This window comes from Amblyomma americanum, chromosome 1, assembly GCF_052857255.1.
Source record: "Amblyomma americanum isolate KBUSLIRL-KWMA chromosome 1, ASM5285725v1, whole genome shotgun sequence".
Lineage (NCBI taxonomy): Eukaryota > Metazoa > Arthropoda > Arachnida > Ixodida > Ixodidae > Amblyomma > Amblyomma americanum.
In genome coordinates this window covers 208563709-208583634 of record NC_135497.1, presented here as the reverse complement: position 1 = coordinate 208583634, position 19926 = coordinate 208563709, and the positions used below count along the sequence as shown (strand labels likewise).

Genomic DNA, 19926 nt, shown 5'->3' with positions numbered 1-19926 from the left:
TTCTTGAACCTCAGGGAGCACTAGTAATTGGTGCGGAACGCTGATATGTGCAAGCAAGGAGCAAGATCTCAGTAAAACTGTCACTGAGCGCCACAATTACGAACTAAAAAAAAGAACAAGCATTCTTCCCATCTGCAAAGACCGTCGAAACGTGGCCGTTGCCATGGTAGTGCGGAAAAAAAAGTATAACTAGTGCGGAGGTATATTTATCGTTGCTGACAGCGTTTGGGGTTCGCTGCCGGGGAGGTCGAGCTCAGCGCGAAACGCTAACCTCAACTCACCGCATAGCAAGCAGGAATCGATAAGATTCGATCGCTCTCGGCTAGACATTACGAAAGCGCCGAACTCTCGCTAAACCTCATCAAATCAACGACACAGACCTCGTCCAGAAGGGGCTCGGGATTGGGAAATGGAGTGGGAGGCACCAAACGGCCCGCTTTAGTAGGAGCCCGTACGTATAATGGGGAGAAATCAGCGCACCCGCAAAAAATCATCACACACACACACACACAAAGAAAAATTCGGCGGCCAAGCTTCCATGCAGGAATCAGCATCTGCAGACGCAGGAGTTAATTGAGGCGTGATGAAAAGACAAATATAACTTGCTCAGAACGTTACGTTGGGTAGTCGGGGCCGGAGCGGGGCGCCTTTGCTTGTTTTGCCACGTGCAGGCCCGCAGAGACCCCGCTTGTTGTTGGATGCAACGACAAGGGATGCGTCGGCCCAACTCTTCTGGACCGTTTTTTTTGTGAAAGAACCGGTTTTTACAACGCACAGACGGCGGGGAAGGAAAAACGAAGCTTGATTCGGTAATCCGCGGGAGGCGCACAGGAACACAGCTCTTGTTTTTTTTTTTTGGGGGGGGGGAGGAAGTGAAGGCAGGGACGGGGGAAGGGCGCTAGGTAAAAAAAAAAATCACATATGCAAGCGCTGCGCAAGGTCTCTGGCATCGATGTTCCGGCTTTGGACAAAGACCGCGCGGCTAGATTTCGCGCGAGTATCAAAAAGACAATCGGAAAGAAATTTGCCATTCAGACTTCCGTGACCGTAGATCAGGAATCTTGGCCTTTGCACTATTTTTTTTTTCAGGTCTCTACTCTCTCTTCTGTACACTGCTGCGGCTTCATGTTGGCGTAGTGATTGCGACGTACTTCTCGCTTAATCTTGGTGGCTTTATTTTACGCGCTGCTAATCTACCTGGTTGTAGAGACGGAGTAGTAGCTGGAGACCCTCCCACTCCCGGCGTCAGCATTGTCGCACTTCGCCCGCGCAGAATAGTTTCGAAAACAGCACTCATCTTTTTGTGCACGGTAGTTGGTTTGAAACCCTTAATTTGAGACAGGTTCCTTGCACCGGCCCATGGAATGAGCAGAATGACTTCTCTGAAGCAGGAAATGATTCAGTGAGCTGAGGACTTCCATGAGAGGAGTCATTGAGGAAGACTTGTCCGCATCAACTCGGTGATAACTGACGTTCACCACCGCCATCGAGGCAAGAAATATTTCCGGCGTCCAGGTAAACAAGCTCTAACCTTTTCTACCTGTAAGTTTGGTTTTTCTCTTCTGTTTGTTTTTTGAGGCATTTCGACTTAACTGGAATCGGGTTGCTCGCGCGGCTAGGAGCAGAAAAACACGACCACAGGAGGCAGGATTGGTGTACAGGTTACCAAAAGTGTACAAGATTCCTCCCGCGTTAGCCTACAGTTTCTCCTCTATTCAAGGAACATCAGTATAGGCGAACGCGGTTTTTCTCCCCGCCCCCTCCCCTCCCTCTCTTCATCCAATATTCACTCGCTACACGTGCAGGCATGCAACAAATACAAAGTGCAGCAGGACTAAAAGACGTGTGCTCAGACAGGGGCCGGGATAAGTGCTGCGACGGCACCCCTGGCACACGTGACGTCCAGACAGAATACGAAAAAAGCAGTTTCAGTCCAAGCTCGATGTTTCCATGCGCCATACGTTTCGTATGGTTACGCAACGTTACATTTGTGCATGAGCTTTTAAGAGGTCGAAAGCACTGAATCGAACGCTACGTTCCCTCATTAGCAGATGCAGTTTTGTTTTCCGTCCAAAATTTCTTTCGAGGCTTTTTTCGTCAAAAATTTATTTTACATTTCACATCGCTCTTTAAGTTCCATATAGCGAGTACGAAGCAGAAATATCCTGATTACTTAACAACAGCATGTCGTCGAATTAGCCAGATTTATTGCTGTTGATACCCGTAAAAGAACAATGACACATAAAATAAGTGGCAATATGTGAAATGTAACGTCCCAAAGTGGCACATGGTCTATGAGGGGCGCCGTGGTGGAGGGCTGCGGATTAATTCAGACTACCTGGTTTCTTCAACTTTCGCTGACGTCCCACAGAACGCAGGTGCCATTTTCGTTGCACCTCCATCATATCTACTACGGTGGATTGGCCAAGCAGGACGCATGCATCAAGTGAAGTTTTCTGCTTTATTTTAAATACCTGCTCACCGAGTTTCGTCTGAGAGTCCGAGATCGGCCACTAAAGCCGCATTCATGAAAAAAAAGACGTTAGCACGTTCACAAAACAGGTGTCGTTCAAGCGTCCTTGAACTTATCTTTTTGACAGGTGACGAAAGACAAGAGACAGGAAAGTCTTTTCGACTTTCGCTTTTCAACCTCGGTTCCCAAAACTGGCCGAAACAACGTGGCTCGATACCTGGGAAAAGAAGCAGCAGCAGCAGCAGTGGCGGCAGCAGCAGCAGCAGCAGCAAGAAAGTGACACGTTTAAGGCGCCTGCGATTGAAAGCCGTGAATGAACAGTCAGGCTTGAGCTTCGCAGAAGACCCCGCCGGCGGCGAACACAAAGAAATGAGGGATGCCAGCAACAGGAGCAGGGTGACGGAAGAACATCAATCACTGGCGCAGGACCAAAGCGTTCGCAGCGAGGGGAGGCGGTTACTGAATCGACTGCTGCTTTGCGGGCAAGAAAAGGAAGGTGGTCACTGCAGTGAAGCGACCGCTTGGGGGCCTATAGGAATACAACACTTGCCTATAGTTCGTATTTCAACGCTGTGTGCTGTTCGTGCAGAAACAAAGCGCGCGCCCAAATTGAAGGTTGCAGGCTTTATGCGTCAGCTTGAGGCGAGGCAAACATCGACACCTGTGAGCTGCATCCCCGACGACGCGTTCTCTTCTTTTGCGAACAGTCGCGATAGCTCTTCCTGAGTCGTCTGGGGATGCGAGAAGACAATCGCGCGTCCTTGATGAGGCTTCATTAGGTTCGTCGCGACAAGACAGGCTCTTCATACCACACTACACAATGCTCGACGAATGCCCCCTGTTGTTGCAGCAGGGGGCTCGGACGCTGGGTAATCAAGGGCACGACTTCGCAGCTGTGCGGTTGCGGTAGTGTTGCGCACTGAGTCCCAGCATCTGTAATACTTCTCCGGTTCTTACCCCCTTTTTTCGCGTTTTAAGATTCAGCTGTGCCGCGCTTCACTCTTTTTGGCCCATATTGCTGTTCTCCCTCTGTGACGAAGTCCTCGCATGTGGAGTAGGTGATGGGGATAGGGTTGATGCCTGGCGGTTTCTAGTGTCCCTAAAGAGTATTTAGACAATTTGTGGAGGGTCCACAGCGAATGCGAAATAGAGGAACCATTTTGGGATCTGCTCCAGCATTCCGACCTTTTGATAGCGTTAAGGTAGCAAGCAAGTAATACCACTAATTTTCATAAATTACCAATGAACGAGCAAAGAAGATGCGGTGTAAGAGTGAACACGCGATAATTGCGATGAGTTTCAAAGTTAATTACTGTACAGTGCGACGCAGACGTACACTAACCGTCAGTAGTAGAGACCGGGTGCAAAATAAATATTAAAAGCAAAATTCACGGAGAATAGATTGGGGATTCTCAGCGAAATTGTTGAAACTACAGACTGCGCAACTACGCGCACATTTTCAGATGTCCACAGCAGAGGCTGATGTTCTCGTGACACAGTTGCGCCATTCGGTGCACGGCACATTTTTGAACGCCCAGGAAAAAAATGGATGGGGCTCACAAACAGCTTGCATGTGCTCATGTTTTGCTTCCTTATTGCCATGAGTAACGCTTTCTTGCAGCTTTAAAGAGAAAGGAAGAAATAAAAAGAAAAAAACATTTTGGTCCCGACCCGCCTTGGAACTTGGAACAGTATGTACTGTTCTTAATTAAGACGCGCTCGAGAAAACACTGTTTTCGACATCATTGTCTGCTAAGGTTCTGCTAGACGAAAATATCCGTGAGCGCTCGAATAATTTCACTGTCTTCCCGTCCTGCCCAAAAGTCGCCGCAATTATGCGCCGAAAAATATTAATAATGAAAAATAAATCACTTATGGTAGCAGATTCTCATCAAAACCAATGTTCGATCGACTGCAGAATTTTCAAAATAACATTCCTAATTGGTCAACGAAAACCCGTGACGAAATTTTAAGGCTAGTATTTAGAAATGCCTTAATGTGGACAGAAGTGGTATATGAAGTTACCCAGTGAGCATCGGAAAGTGTTCTGATACATTCCCAAATGGTGAATCAAATCGTACAGAAGTGAACTGAGTCAATCGTAATATCTTTAATTTTCACCTTAAATGAACGAAATGCAAAAAATAGAGCAACGATGCTACACCTAAGCAATCAGATACGTAGGTCTCAAGATTAGGCGAATGAGCATTATGGGTTTCTTTGTGTTCAATAAAGCATACTCAGCTTTTATATTATTTGCTACCCGACCCATGTTTTCTCCTTCTTCAGATACTTAGAGGTAGCCCGTTCACTCGAAATCGCTGCATAAATGTTGCCCTTACACAAATTTATATGCATTCTAAGCATAGCATCTGCACGCGGTACGTGGTAGGTGTGTATTTGTCGCTGCAGGACTGCTTTGTCCAATCATAAATGAATACTTTATTCTTTATAAACTATTTTAGAGTGCGCTCTTTAGTTTTCTTCCTTTCTCTCGATACACCCGCCGCCATGATTTAGTGGCTATGACATTCGGCGCGTGAGCAAAAGGTTGCGGGATCGATTCTCGCCCATGGCCGCCGCGCCAGAGCAATGCAAAAACGTCCACGTACTGTGCGCTGTTAGTGCGCGTTAAGGAACTCCAGGTCGACGGAATTGATCCGTAGAAGTCTGCTAGGGCGTTCCGCATAGCTTGCGGGGACGATAGACGCCGGGTACCGCATACCTTTAACTAAATACATATATTTCATTCAAACAAGCGCGTCGAAGCCTTTCAATCTCGCATCAGGTTTCCTGATCGTCCTGTTAAGGTTTTTTTATTACTCTGCGTCAAGGTTTAAATGCGTCATTTTAAAGTTACGATCAAACTTAAATGATTATTTCCATCAAGTACATCCCACGAATTATTGTTACGCTTGCAGCATTTGCAGCACGACCCCACGTAACCTCCTCCTGACTTGAGTTTTAGTTTATTAAAACATTTTAGTTTTGCCTTTGCTGAAAGAACTAAGGGCCGGGGACAAAAGGCAATAACCAGTACACTACAGGGCGCCTTGACCCCGCAACAGTGTTGACAGCAATGCTTAAAACATCAAACAGTTGGAAGCAACGGAAATCAATTGAGGAACAAAAAAAACAAAAACATCTAAAAAGTTGGACTGCGTGTTCATTAGGAGAGCAACTCGAAGGAACGCTCGCTGCCTCAGGGACAGTTCTTGCTAGCTAAAGATTTCTGTCAGACGGAAGCGTGCTGCGTGCTTTGCAGCTTTAAAAGTGCCGGAAGTGAACGAAAATTGTCGTTAATGTCACCGGCTAACTTTGCTGCTGAGGCGAACGTATGCGAAAGCCGACAGAGAGTGAAAGAAACACAAGCCTGGACATTCAGGACACGTACGTGCATCGACTTACAGCGGAAGGAGCCAAAATAAGCGTAAAAAGAAAAAAAAGGCAGCTATGCGGGGAATGACGTCTGAAGTCGGTAATAAAGGGCTGCGGTTACGCACTGCTCTCTTTCCCTGCTTGCAAAGACATGGGCCGACCTTCGCGTCGACCGACCGCCGGACGTAACCGAAGAGCGGTTTTTTCCCAGGCGAACTGTAGCGCCTGAGCTGGCGGGCCGGCTCGCGGGACAGGGTACGCATCCGCAGTGTGACATAGCGCGCCATGTGTCACGTGATGATATCGGTTGCCTGCGACACCTGAGCGCGAGCGTTCTCGACCAGTACCTTCTATTTCCGAACGTCACTGCACGTGATGCCGACGGCGTCGCGCACCAGTAGCGGCGAAAGGAAAGATAAAACTGAGCACTATTTTGCGGAACCGCTAGGGCTGCTCTCGACTGCCCATCTCGGTTTTTTTTCTGTCCCTCCAAGTGCACGCCGGTTTCTCGTTTTTTCTAATCATATGTAGGCCTAAACATGGTTAACAACAGACCGCAGGATGGTTGAATTGGAGCTCTACCGAGATTTCGCCGTCACTTTGAACTAGCGTCCCCATCGGTAAAATTTACTACCTATTTAACTCTCGTTAGGCCAGAATTAGAATACGCATGTGCGATTTAGAACCCACTTCAGTCATACCTTTCTAACATTCTTGAATTGATACAGAACCTAGATATCCAGTTTATTTACTCCAACTGTATATAGCTACTACGCCAGTGTATCGGGTTTGGTTTGGTTTATGGGGTTTACGTCCCAAGGCTATGAGAGACGCCGTAGTGAAGGGCTCCGGAAATTTCGACCACCTGGGGTTCTTTAACGCGCACTGACATAGCACAGTACACGGGCCTCTAGAATTTCGCCTCCATCGAAATTCGACCGCCGCGGCCGGGATCGAACCCGCGTCTTTTGGGCCGGCAGCCGAGCGCCATAACCATTCAGCCACCGTGGTGGCTTACCCGCGTATCTAAAATGAAGTCGAAAAACTAACCTTCCTGCTCTAGTTCTTTGGCGTAAAGTTTCAAGACTGCCTGTCCCACAAATCTTGTCATTCCCAACGGTCCACCTCCGTCATCGTTCCCTCCCACCGAGCTTCGCAACGTACCAGTCACAAAAATGTGTTTACCCACCGCACGCCCATGCTACTGCGCATCTCTCCTCGTTTTTCATCCCCACTACGAAAGACTGGATTGACCTCCGCACTGAAGCCATTCTACACCCCAACCCACCTTTCAAGAATACCGCTAAAAGAAAAAAAACCCATTCACTGATGTATAACGCCATCCCTCATGTAATACCCCATATACCTGGGCTTTGAGGTGTACTCTGAAATAAATAGTTCCTATGATCGAAAGAAATCGAAATCCCTCCGCAGCCTTCCATTACGACGTCCTTCACAGCCCCTTCTTGGGACCTGGCAGATAAACAAATTGTTTCATTGTTGAAGGTACGTTAGCATGCAAAAATTAATATTAAAACAGCCCAGAACCTCTGCCAGGTGCACTTTAAGGCACACGTGGTTGCGTTCCTTTCGTTGGGAGGGAGAGGAATGCTAGTTGCGACACTTATCAGCCTAATCTCTCCAGCAGCAACACTTGGCAAGCGTATACAGCTGATAAGGAAGCTGAGCAGCCGTGTAGACGCCCGTGCGGAACAAGCGTACCTGCTTTATACGCGGTTTGCGTCATTCTCTAGACACCTTTTTATTTTTTTTAAAGATCGTGTGGATGGCGAGGAAATCTACTTTCCAAGAATAACAGCATTATATCGCGACTCCCCTCCTCCCACACCTTTTATTAGCGTAGCCTAGAATCTTCTACTCTTCTCTTCTCGCCGCGGTTCTCAGACTTCCTGATGGCAGGCTGCTGCGCATTCCGGCTAACTGTATTGATAAGAGCTCAAGCGTCGCGCCGACAAAATATCAACGGGTCCGCATTAGCTGGCAGCAGGGGAGAAAGGCTCTAAGAGCGTGCATGTATTTCATTTTTTTCAACGAAGTGTGTCCCACTTGTCTCAGATACCTGGAAGTCAGGTCGAGGTCAGCATTCAAGGCCGCTCTTTTTGTCTCTTCGGTATTGTGAAAGAAAAGGAGACCAAAGTTTGGAACTAACTGCGGAATCCTGTAGCACACATACGTATGACGTGGTTTTATCCAAGATCTGTCATAGACGAGGGCGATGTAATACATGTCACAACTGGTGGCGACGATAATGCAGCCACATACACATATACATAATGCAGGAGAAGCGGAAGCGACGGTAGGCATGTGGTCCGGAGAGTGAACTTGGAGCAGGTAGACCGATTCAAAGGAATTAGGCACCCAGCGAATCCCCATGCATGGAATGCTGAATGGGAGGCTTGGCAGGGGCCGCAATTGTTTATTTCTTTCTCAAAAAAAAGGAAGGAAGAAAATGAAGAAAGAAATGAGGAAATAAACAGAATGGAAAAGAATGGAAGAGGAACACGTAAAAGCGAGAGAGAAATAAAAAAAAAAGGAAGAAGCGAAACAGACGTAGAAAAGAAGAATGAATAGAGCAATAGGTAGAAAAGAAAAAGGGGAAGAAGAAAGAAGAAAAGAAACGAAAGAAGAATGACTGGAGGAAAGGAAAGAGAAAGTGGGAAAGCAAGAAAGAAAGAAAGCTCTGAAGGCGCCGCAGCCGCATATACTGGAGATGCACCGCCAGGCTGTTTTTTTCGCCCTTGGCGTGATTACCAACACACGCTGCGTGTTGTTGACGACGCGCCCAGGATAGTGCGGACATGCTTTTGGCAGTTTAGTATTCAGTCTTGCTAGGGCTATTTGCATGAGGGTGCCGGGGCAGTAGGGCCCGTAGGAAGGAGGGACAGCGAGATTTTTTTTTTAACTCCTGTAGGACGTGTGCACGATGTCGTCAACAACACACAGCGTGTCGGCAATGAAGTTAAGGCTAAAAAAAATCAGCTTGATTGTACCTCTACAATATATGTCGCTATGATAGAAATGCTTCCACAGCTCCTTTCGTGTTTTATTTTTTGAATTTTGATCAAGAAAACAATTGCCGAAGGGGAACACACAAGCAGGACGGACTCCAGAGCTACTTCAAATTCAGAATTTACACCAGCGCGTTGCAGTTGGAAGCTAAAGGGATAAAAAAAGCCACACTTTATTACACTTTATTGTCTCTGTGTCTTCTACGCACACCTTGCACTGCTAGATCACTTTTGGTGTTCGCGAAGGAAGACTGCATAATAAAAACTAAGAGCAGCGCTAGAAGCCCGTTAATGCCCTTGAAGCTTGAACGGGAACAGATACCTAGATTTTCAAGGAACGCGCATTTTTTTGCCCGTCGCAAATCCAAGTAAAAAAGTGAAAAAAAGAAACGTAATCACTTGACGATTTCAGAGATTGCATAGTTACCAGCCTAAGCAAAGGAACCCATGAGAAGTTATGTCACAAAGTTTAGCCGAACAGGCCTTCAAGGAACAGTGCCAACATTTTAACTACGTAAAAGATATTGGGCTTGCACGGTTAACGCCGGAGAATGCATGGTTTGCGGCCGCGCACGTGCCGTCACACGCGCGAATCCAGAGCAGACGCAGAGCGGTGCTGAGCAATAACAACGGCCATCCGCAGTATATATATATATATATATATATATATATATATATATATATATATATATATATATATATATATATATATATATATATATATATATATATATATATATATATATATATATATATATATATATATATATATATATATATATATATATATATATATATATATATATATATATATATATATATATATATATAAATATATATATATATAGAGGCAGACAAGGTAAAGGAAATGAGGGGCTCTTTTGACAAACCTATGAAGGGAGCTAACAGTCACCGAAACCAAGGTGCACAGGGGAATGTTTTAATTTTTTTATGTGTAGTGCTTAACAGTGGGATAATAATGCTTAGATTAATCTATCGCTTTAAAAAATGACTTTTAAAGCAGCAGAAAAAACGACCATGCCGCTGGTGGGATCCGAACTCACGACCTCCGAATATCGCGTCCGGTGCTCTTACCAACTGAGCTACGGCGACGGCCGTCCAATCTGCTGCTCTCGTTGGTATTTATGCTTGTTGGTTGTAAGCGAAGGTTGAGAGCGTTCACCAGCGCCACCCTCGTCCATAGCGGCGGACGTAGCACTTCCTGTAATACCGCTAGTGTGACGTGGATCGTCATCTCACGGCGAGGGCGGAAACTGTGCGAGAGCCCTCTTATGCTACCTGTGGCATCAAGACTGCCAGAACCGAGACCCTCGTTAAGCTATTAGCAGACAAAGTCTATACAATTGTATATAAAGAATACCTTGTATGTATATATATATATATATATATATATATATATATATATATATATATATATATATATATATATATATATATATATATATATATATATATATATATATATATATATATATATATATATATATGCCCATTCTGTGTGAAATATGCATTGTGCAGGCGGTTCCTAATCGCAAATGTTAGTGGTGTGTTTAAGGTTCCTGTTTATAGGTAATGAAGCCGTAAACCGATTTCAATGATACGTACAATATGGGTTGCAGCTTCTAGAGGAGGGCTCAAGCATATTCGTCCGCTCATACGAGGACACTGGGTTTCAGAACTTCGTAGATCTCACTTCGTAGGAATTGAAGAGGGCTTGCCTATAGTTGCCGGGTCAGCCTCAGTTTCAGGCAGTGAGAAAATCCCAGGATATCATTTAAACGAGAACAGTATGTTGCGCTTGGGTAACCTCGGAAAGTTTATGATGAGAGTGGCTTTTTATGGCGTAAGGGTATCTGTGGCCAAAGAGCACCATGACACAAGGTATTTTTATCTGTTCAAGGTGGGAACAAAGGCCAATTTCCGAAGCATTATTTAATCTTCAATAAGCAGAGCACCAGACCAGGGGAAAGCTTGTACCCATTGTATCACCGGTGGGCACCTGGCGGCACTGTGGATCGAGCCCCGCTCCTCTCGCATGCGAGGCGGATGCTCAACCACTACACCACCGCTGCGGTGCCTCGGTAAGGTGTTTAAGCGTCTCATACATCGACGTGGTATTATATACTACTGAGCTTGCACTGTAGAGCTGTGCCCTTGAGGATTTTTCCACATTTGCGTTCGCATTTTCAGAGCTGAATGAGCATGCAAATTGGGACACACAGTAACCCGAACCGACTATCGACATTTATACTCTTTTGTTCGCACTGCGCTTCATAACATTGGCAAAAGATCCCCGGTAGTGTGTGATCTTAAGTCAGCTCTTCAACGCGGAGATCTGGCTGCGAACCTAAAAGAAGGCGTTAGAGGCGCGAACCCGCTTCCGGGGACGAGCCGCTAACGGTAGTACCACACCAGTGTTGCTCTGCCGTCCCTGGAGCTTTCTTTTTTTTTTTTTTACTTACTCGTCTGGGCCGCTTCTCTCCTTTCAAAACTAACATTCCCTCGGACAGCTAAACCAAAGACAAAGAGCAGACATTTTACCCCCCCCCCCCCCCCAAGAAAAAAACAACAACAGGCCGGAGCCAAAATTAGACACCCTGACCTCGCTGGGCCTGCGCAAGAGCGGTTTGTTGTCATCCTGCAATGTTGGTTCGCTGCCGGCGCGACTATAACCCCCACCCCCACTTTTTTTCATTTAGGAATCTGCCATCACTGACGGGATGTCACCCGCCGTCACCAGTCATGACACATGACAAGCTGTTTGCTGTGATATTTGGGACCGGACCTCTTGCCCACCTATATTTAGAGGGAAATTAGAAACAAGTACGCAATACTAAACTGCGCAGAGCCGTGTACTTCGTCCTGCCAACTGTATGCATTCTTTTTTGTCAGTGACTCACACAACGGTTAGCTAAATGGTGATACTTGCCGAACAATTCCATTACGATTGGCATTGGAACGCGCTAATGCGCCCGCTGACTCCCACTCTATGCATTCTGTGAGCCCTGTGACAGCTCAGACGTGCGTGGTGTACGCGTGCCATCCAAAGATTGCCTTTTAATTTTTTGGTGCATTTTTTCAATTCTTCGTAAACAACTGTTCGCGCTCGGATCGCTCCATTTGAAATGACGGAGAAAGAGCAGCCGCTTTCAAAGCTAGGCAAAGCAAAGAGAAAGAAAAAGGCGCCTATTGTGCAGGAATTTTTGATTCGCTGCCTAATCGGTCGCCGGGCGCGTTGATTGGTTGTTTGAGTGATCTGACCGATTTGTTGATTGCTTTGTTTGAACCGAAGTGAAAATGCCGAAGGTGTACGTATACGTTATCTGCACCCTGTCTGCCATAGCTAAAGATCAGCTTAAAAAACAAGAAGTACAGACACTTGTGACCCTACCCGAGTCCATTGTCAATGCAGGTCACCTCATATGCCACTGTGGCAGGAATTCGCGGAGTACATTCGTCGGATGAGCACGGGTGTAAATGCGCATAAGCATTCTAATCGAATCTAGGCCTTCTGTATCTCTATAGCCACATGGGCGGTTTCACCGCTGTTGCGTCGTGCCCTGTCGCAGCTCTCTCTGATGCACGCTTTGTTCCTTTTTTTTTCTGGGGTTTCCGGAATGTGCAAAAAGTGTGTTGCGTTTTGTCTCTTGCCTTTCCGACAACTGTCTATCGTCTGCATTCCTCGTGCGGTTCGTGCTGACTGGCGCCATTCGCACAGGAAATCTATTAATGCCGTACAGAAAGAGCGGGGTATCCTTCACCTCCCTTCCTATAGTAAGTTACCGCTTGGAGCGTGCAGGTGTAAATTGAAAATACATGAGAAGAAAAACGCCAAGCATGGTAACTGCTGCTGTCGTATACGAATGAGCAGGAACCTCAGCTCAGATTCATGGCAAAAAGACGTGTGTGGATTAGAGCAAAAAAAGAGTGCTTCACAGGGCCGCGCGCTGTCGACCTGGAGCCACGGTTCAATTGCGTAAAGGAACGGTCGTGTTAGTCAGGTGCTGTACAACCAAATCATCGAGTCGATTTTGTTGGGATCCGGTTGAAACACCTATTGGATTGCTTGGAGCGCTCTAATCAGCTTCACACATTCACCTTGCTGCAGAGATTATTCCGGGGAGGAGTTAAAAACGAGAGGAAAATATCCAATTCATGCTTAAGCTACGGAAAAGTAAAAGTGCTGGCATTTAAATGGCTATGAGAAATAAAAACAACCTTGCGTATCGGTGCGCAGCTCGCACGTTTTTAACCCTCCAGTTACAGGAGGTAGGGTCACACGCTGCGTATAGGCACTGCGGTGCTTGCAGCATTTAAGATGCCCTTGCAGTGCATGTTTGACCTTTTGGCTTGCGCGGGTTATACGACAACAGATTGTAATCAAGAAATGAATAGAGCGCATGATGTCGGTGCTGAGTTTCTTTATGGTGTGTGTGCGGCAGAGGTGGTCTCAGTGTACTATAGTAAGCTTGCACGAGAAGTGTCGAGGGCTATTTTACGCAATAACAGAAAGTGTATACTTTGTACTATCTCGCTCCCGCTAATGCATCAACCTTGCCTTCTTTGGCATCATATCCCGATTCGCGTGCTAAGCTGACGCGTAACGAACCAATAATACGCGAAAAAAGACGGCAGAATTTTTGGCCGCTTTCTTCTCGTAGCCGTGTGCTGAAAGCTGCAGCCAATAGACAGGGCACTGCGGGTATATTGCATCTCAATACAGCGTTTGCCTTTCCGGTGTTGCCCCTTGATCCCCCAATGAAGCGCTTTTCCCGCGTATTTCTTAATGGGCCACATCGGCTTCAAATGAGGTCATCGAGGGAAAAAACACGCTTTTTTATTTGATACTGTAAGTCCCATCAGGGACTAACAGGAAGTGCTGAGAATGATACAACCAGCTGTAGTGCACATCCCACAGTGTTGGTAGTATCTACAAGGCAAAGTTTACAAAAAACTGCTTCAACTCCTTCAACGTCAGGAAAGGTAATGAGCGGTATTTCTTTTTTTATCAACAAAGCAACGCCTCCGCCTCGTGTTGGCCGATCTTTGCGAATAATGATGTAGTTTGGGGGAGTTATTTCAAAGTTTTTGACGTCTTTGGTTAGCCAAGTTTCTGTTATGGCGATGAATTCTGGCTCAAAATTTAATATCGATTCGAGGGGATCAAGTTTGTTAATTATACTTTGAGCGTTAACATTAACGAAGGTTACTTTGGACACTGGGGGCAGCGTGGACGCAGGTTGCGTGTATCGGGGTCCTGGTTTTTTGGTTCATTAGAACTTGGGACTATGGGAGACACAGCCTTTTTCCTTCATCCCAAAAATAAAGGCGACTGTTGATCTTTAAATTGTCATAACCCAAAGTCACTTTATCACCAGAGTCCTTCTTCGGTTTCCCATATTCCCATTGCATCCGCCTAATGTCTCGAACACGGGGTGAAAAATCTTCGCTGATGAGTAGTCACTCCGCTTCAGTTTGTGACAGCTGCGCAAAATTTTTGTTTTCTCTAGGAAATCTTATCCATGAAGCCATGCCATTAAAAAAATCACATGCTTTCTGAACGGAGGACAGGATGCGCATGACAAGACGAAGGTCACGGCCTTAGAGTTACAGCCTGCATGCAGCCCGTTCTGTCGGCTCAGACTTCGTCGTTCGCGAAGTTCTGCCATGTTCGACACATTCCTCCCGGACATATAAACGGAGGACGCTCGGTGAATGGACTGAAAGCAAGGACGCCGTTGTTTGCCTTCTCAAAGTGTAGTGCATACAGCGAAAACAACATCCTGCTGCCCTTGAATCAGGGAATTATTGGTACGAGCGCCAGATGGCAAGCTTCTACGGATATGGCTGCTTCTTTGGGATGCGGGCGCTCTTAAGAATCAGCATATTTATTGAGGCTAGAGCTTTCTCACGTGCACAGAGACTGCGCGGCAAGCTTATTCGTATATGAGGCACCTGCTGACTTCCACGGAGTGTCCCCAGTCGGGGTATTTCCCGTATTCGGTGAACCTATAGTGAGACCAGCATAATGAGAGGAGGGAATGGGATGTCGATGATGCGCGTCCAGACAGCACGGCCTATTGTCATCGCGCGCCCGACAACAGTGCGGTGCGCACGCCCTGCGTTGAGCGAAAGTCGGCCTGCACGCGGTCGATTAGGACTGCTGACACGGATCAGCGACGCTTTCAGTTTCTCCTCGCGGAAGCGCTGACGCGGCCTTGCCTCCCTTGCAAGCGGGGGCTAAAAAAAGGGGCCGGCCTCGGCTGCTGCCTGCGCCAACGGCAGAAACAGCGTCCGCAGGGGAGAACGGTGTGAACTTGGCCTCAGCTTCCGGCAGTCAGCAGCGAAGTCTCTCTTGCTGAAAAAGGAGCAAACAAAGCGCCTGTGCGCGCAAACTCTCCCGGTTGTTGCGGCATCACCGTTAATACGCTCAGTACAGCTGAGTTCCCTCTGGAAACAATGCGTCGGCATTGGGGTGTCGCGGATCCTGCTTGCATGTCGTCGTTTTGCCCTGTTTATGCCACGAAATGTGAGATCAGATTTTCGTGAAACAAAATAAAACAAAAACTGACAGATGATTACGGTTCTTCCTAATCCGAATTTTGATCACACCCTGATTTGGCGTATACTGAGGCAGGAAACTTGGACAGCGCTAAAACACAACGCGAAGCATAGCTGTTTGTCGCACAAGGCCTCTAAACTGTCGCAATGAACGAACGCTCCTCAGTACAGCGTATAGACCAAGCGGTGCAACCCTTGCCCGGTTGCGGTGTCCTTTCGTGAATTTGCTGCTGCTCCCTGCGGCAACGCGTTGCAATATGCTTGTCTAATTGCTTCAAGGAGGAATGCTGAAGCCACAAAGGAGGCGTCTTCGTTTCGAGCGGGCCACGATGTGGGTGGCCCCCACATTCGGAGTAGTGCGTGCCTGTTCCCGTGGTAAACAGCGAGAACTGCACAGAACGGCCCAGACTCCCATGTGTGTGCCGGTCGGCAGTTCGAGCGCCGATTCATGGCTGACTCACGCTGCGACCAGCAGTTTTGTTGTAGAACGTACGCCGATTCGAACATAATCAACCACGTACCTCTGCGACAATTAAGAGGCCAACAATCTCTGCGCAAGGAATCTCCTCACTTGGGCAAAGCAATGCCTAATTTTTCATAAACCCTCCAATGTGTGTCGCCCGAAGCAGAGGGGTTGCGGTGATATCTGCTTGCTGCTGCATCCACGGTTTTGGCACAGGTGTTTGCGGTGTGTACCGCCGTCAGCACGCCGTGCGCTCACTTGACAGGCCCGCTTCGCCACGTTTTGCTCGTGGCTACGGTCTCTCTCTCTCTCTCACACACACACACACACACACACACACACACACACACACACACACACACACACACACACACACACACACACACACACACACACACACACACACACACACACACACACACACACACACACACACACACACACGCGCGCGCGCGCGCGCACGCGCACGCGCACGCGCACGCGCACGCGCACGCGCGCGCACACACACACACACACACACACACACACACACACACACACACACACACACACACACACACACACACACACACACACACACACACACACACACACACACACACACACACACACACACACACACACACACACACACACACACACACACACACACACACACACACACACACACACACACACACACACACACACACACACACACACACACACACACACACACACACACACACACACACACACACACACACACACACACACACACACACACACACACACACACACACACACACACACACACACACACACACACACACACACACACACACACACACACACACACACACACACACACACACACACACACACACACACACACACACACACACACACACAGAGCTGCTCTTTCTTATCCCAGATCGTGACGTTCATAACACTTCTGTGCATGGCTCTTAAACGTGTTTCTGAGCATTTTTTTCTTGACCTCTCTGCTCTATATGTGAGCAACGGATAGGTGCTTTTCTTACGTACTTAAATAAGCAGAGGATGTTTTTGAATCCGTAGAAATCCTGCGCTGCTTGATACTATCCGATGCCGGAGTTCTCTTTAATGGTTCGGTTTTCTTTTTTTTTGTCCCAGCTTACATATCGATCAACATTTTTATCTTAATACGCCTTCTCAGTACTTGCCTGTTTGAAAACGCCTCGGATTTATTCGCATTGACCCTTGAGTCTACTTTCAAGATTTGATTATGCTGCGTTCGATCATGTTTTTGAATGCCATCTAAAAATGCATTAGTAGTTCAACGCCATCACCCAATTCAAGTTTCGTCACAATCCATTCATTCGTACCTTCGTCCTATTCAAACTGTCTAAACACTTTCTCTGAGGTCGATGCGGGTACCTTACACTATATCTTTGTATAACCGCCTAACTGGTTCTTGAGAAACGATGTTTCTGTGTATTCATCTGGACATAATTAACGGGTCGCTGTCGGAAAAACTATCCGCCCACTGGTATTGTATTGGTATTGGCCGGGTATTTCGAATTTCTGTAGCCCACTTATAATTCAGTCTGCTAGCTTGTAAACTTTTTTAACGCTGTGGTCTTATGCAACCTATGGAACTGTGTCGTCATTCATGTTGGCTCATCAACAAAAGTGTAATGTTTCGGTGCTAACCTGATGTTTTTTTTTCAGAAAGCAGTGGACATAAAAATCGCTGACGCTAATAAGACAGAAAAATTTAACCGGCTGGCAGGAAGCAGCGATTGGTGAATGGAAGGCCGTGTCATAGCCTCATGTTAATTGCCATGAGCGGAAGCCAGCACTACACGGCTTTAGGCCGTTTTATGTGCTAGCATAGACCTAAACACATCGGGATGAGACTAGGGTACAGCGTGGACTGGGTAGAATGGCAGAAAGCAAGAATCCTGCTTCTGCACGTGCTTCACAGCTGTTATGAAGTTGAAACCTAGCGACTTCCATTGTGGCGACATCATGCTTGAGTGCATGAGGATATATCGGTAATTTTGTTGGTAATTCGCAGTGAAAATGTAGGTTGTGGCCGAACAGAAGGTAGTACAATACGGTATTTGTGCCCAGGGCATGACTAATGTTTAGTTTAACAGACCGTACTAAATGGCAGTTTAAATCCGACAAATGCCCCTTAAACTCATTACAGGCATGTAATGTTCCCAGCATACTGAAAAGATCTTACGACAGACACTGTTATTTAATTTGTTTCGAGTAATGTCACTTAATTGTTGTTGGTTGTCGTTCAGAGAGGAACTGAAGGCGGTTTAATTACTCTCGATTTGATTACAGCCAGCCTAATGAGACGGCAGAATCAGTACTACAAACTGGACATTGAATGGCACGCAACTCTATTATGTATGTGGTGAATATCGTCTGCAGTCTATTCTAACTATTTATTTGTGCCAATTGATTTATTTTTCTTTGGACAAGCAGTATTGATTAAGCTGCAAGTTGCCGCTATAGTCTACTACCCCCAGGAAAAAAGGGCGGAAGCATGCAAATAACGTGCGCCATCGTCAAAACGGTTGCACATTTTGCGCAGGAATTGAAGTGTTATTGTGAGTTCAATTCCTGACACACATAACACAGGCTTCTTAGATTTAAATTCTTATGTGACAAAGGCAGAATCTGGGATACAAAAAGAAAATGTTCAGGCATTACTACATGGTTACAGCTGGAAATGGGCATACCTTCAGATGAAGGTTCTTAGTGTTCACTGAAATTATATGCTCGCTTTCTAAGCCTCAGAATTTTTCCCTAGTAATAACGTCCAAACCCGCTTTCTCTTTTGATCCCAGATGATAACTGTTAAAGGCATACTTTAGTTGAACCCAGACGCAGTTTAGTAGATTTTTAGATGAGTCGGCCGTGAAATGCGATCTTTACGCATTCAGAAAACTGCCGTCTCTAATTGGTCAAGCGGTAGCATTCACGCGGCCGTTATAGCGCCCGCCAGGTGAACTGCATACACGTACGCCGGCTCGCTGGCCGGTTAACGCGCGCATCGGGCTCCGGCGACTTACGTGGCAGGTCGCCGCCCCTTGGCCGGTCACGACGAAGCCTGCGTTGAGTGTCGGAATCCGTGGCGGCCTGTGCTCATACTGCTGTGAACGGCCAAGCAGCGCGGTGGGAAGGGGCTGCACCAACCGCGTCTTGCGGAGGGGGGAGAGTTGGAGACTGTGCTGCTGACGTGTTCACAACTGCATCACACGATGTTTTTCGCGCCCTTTTTTAGCTTTTTTTTCCTTTGCGAGGTGGCACGCTTATCGAGTTTCAGCGGCCTATGCCAAGTGTGTAACGGGGTATGTTGTCAGGTCTCAGTCTTATCTAGAGAGATACTGAGCGTTTTTGCGATATGTTTCGCGAGTGTGCGGTTGAAGCACGCCTGAATTGTTGCCACCTTGGCTTGTCTTAGATCTGCAATGCCCGGCCTACCACGTACTATGCAAACCCTGGTAAGAATGTGTCAATGGTTTTCGCTTACGCTTGCGAAAGAATACGACATCCTCACAGCCTTACACAAGCCATTTTCCCAAATGTTTCTCAGAGTCGAAGTGTCAACTGCCAGAGGTGCAGAAAGCCTATTCTAAAATCACCCAGAGAACGAGTACACTTCGTAAAATGGCTTAAAATTTATCTGCGTACTCCTACGTCGGGGGCTGAGGGAATGGCTGCGAATCGTGCTGTTATGATGCTTGGCTGTGCCTGAGTGCGTGCGCGCAGTTTCACCGTTTTAGTTATTCATTCATTAGAACTGTTCGCTGATTTGGTAATGATGACTTGATTTTAATGGCGCAAGAGCAGTTTGGGCAGAGAGGGCCTTGAATAACGCATTTGATGGGCTGAAGATGAGGGTCAAAGATTCCTTTCCCACGCATTTAGTCTAGAGAAGCCGAGCACCAGGCCTGGGAAAAGCTTATGCCCATGGGGAAACTGCTCGGTGCTCGACAATTGAGAAGACTGAACCCCGC

The 19926-nt window shown here is 46.9% G+C and overlaps 1 protein-coding gene across 1 annotated transcript in view; it reads right to left on the bottom strand.

The window, feature by feature from the left end:
• Inos (Inositol-3-phosphate synthase) overlaps positions 1 to 19132 on the bottom strand; it is a 38856-nt gene extending 19724 nt beyond the window's left edge. The window contains exon 1 of the mRNA XM_077648352.1: positions 18979 to 19132. The gene's annotated coding sequence lies outside the window, so the exon portion shown is untranslated. The remainder of the gene's footprint in view (positions 1 to 18978) is intronic.
• Positions 19133 to 19926: the final 794 nt, after the last annotated feature.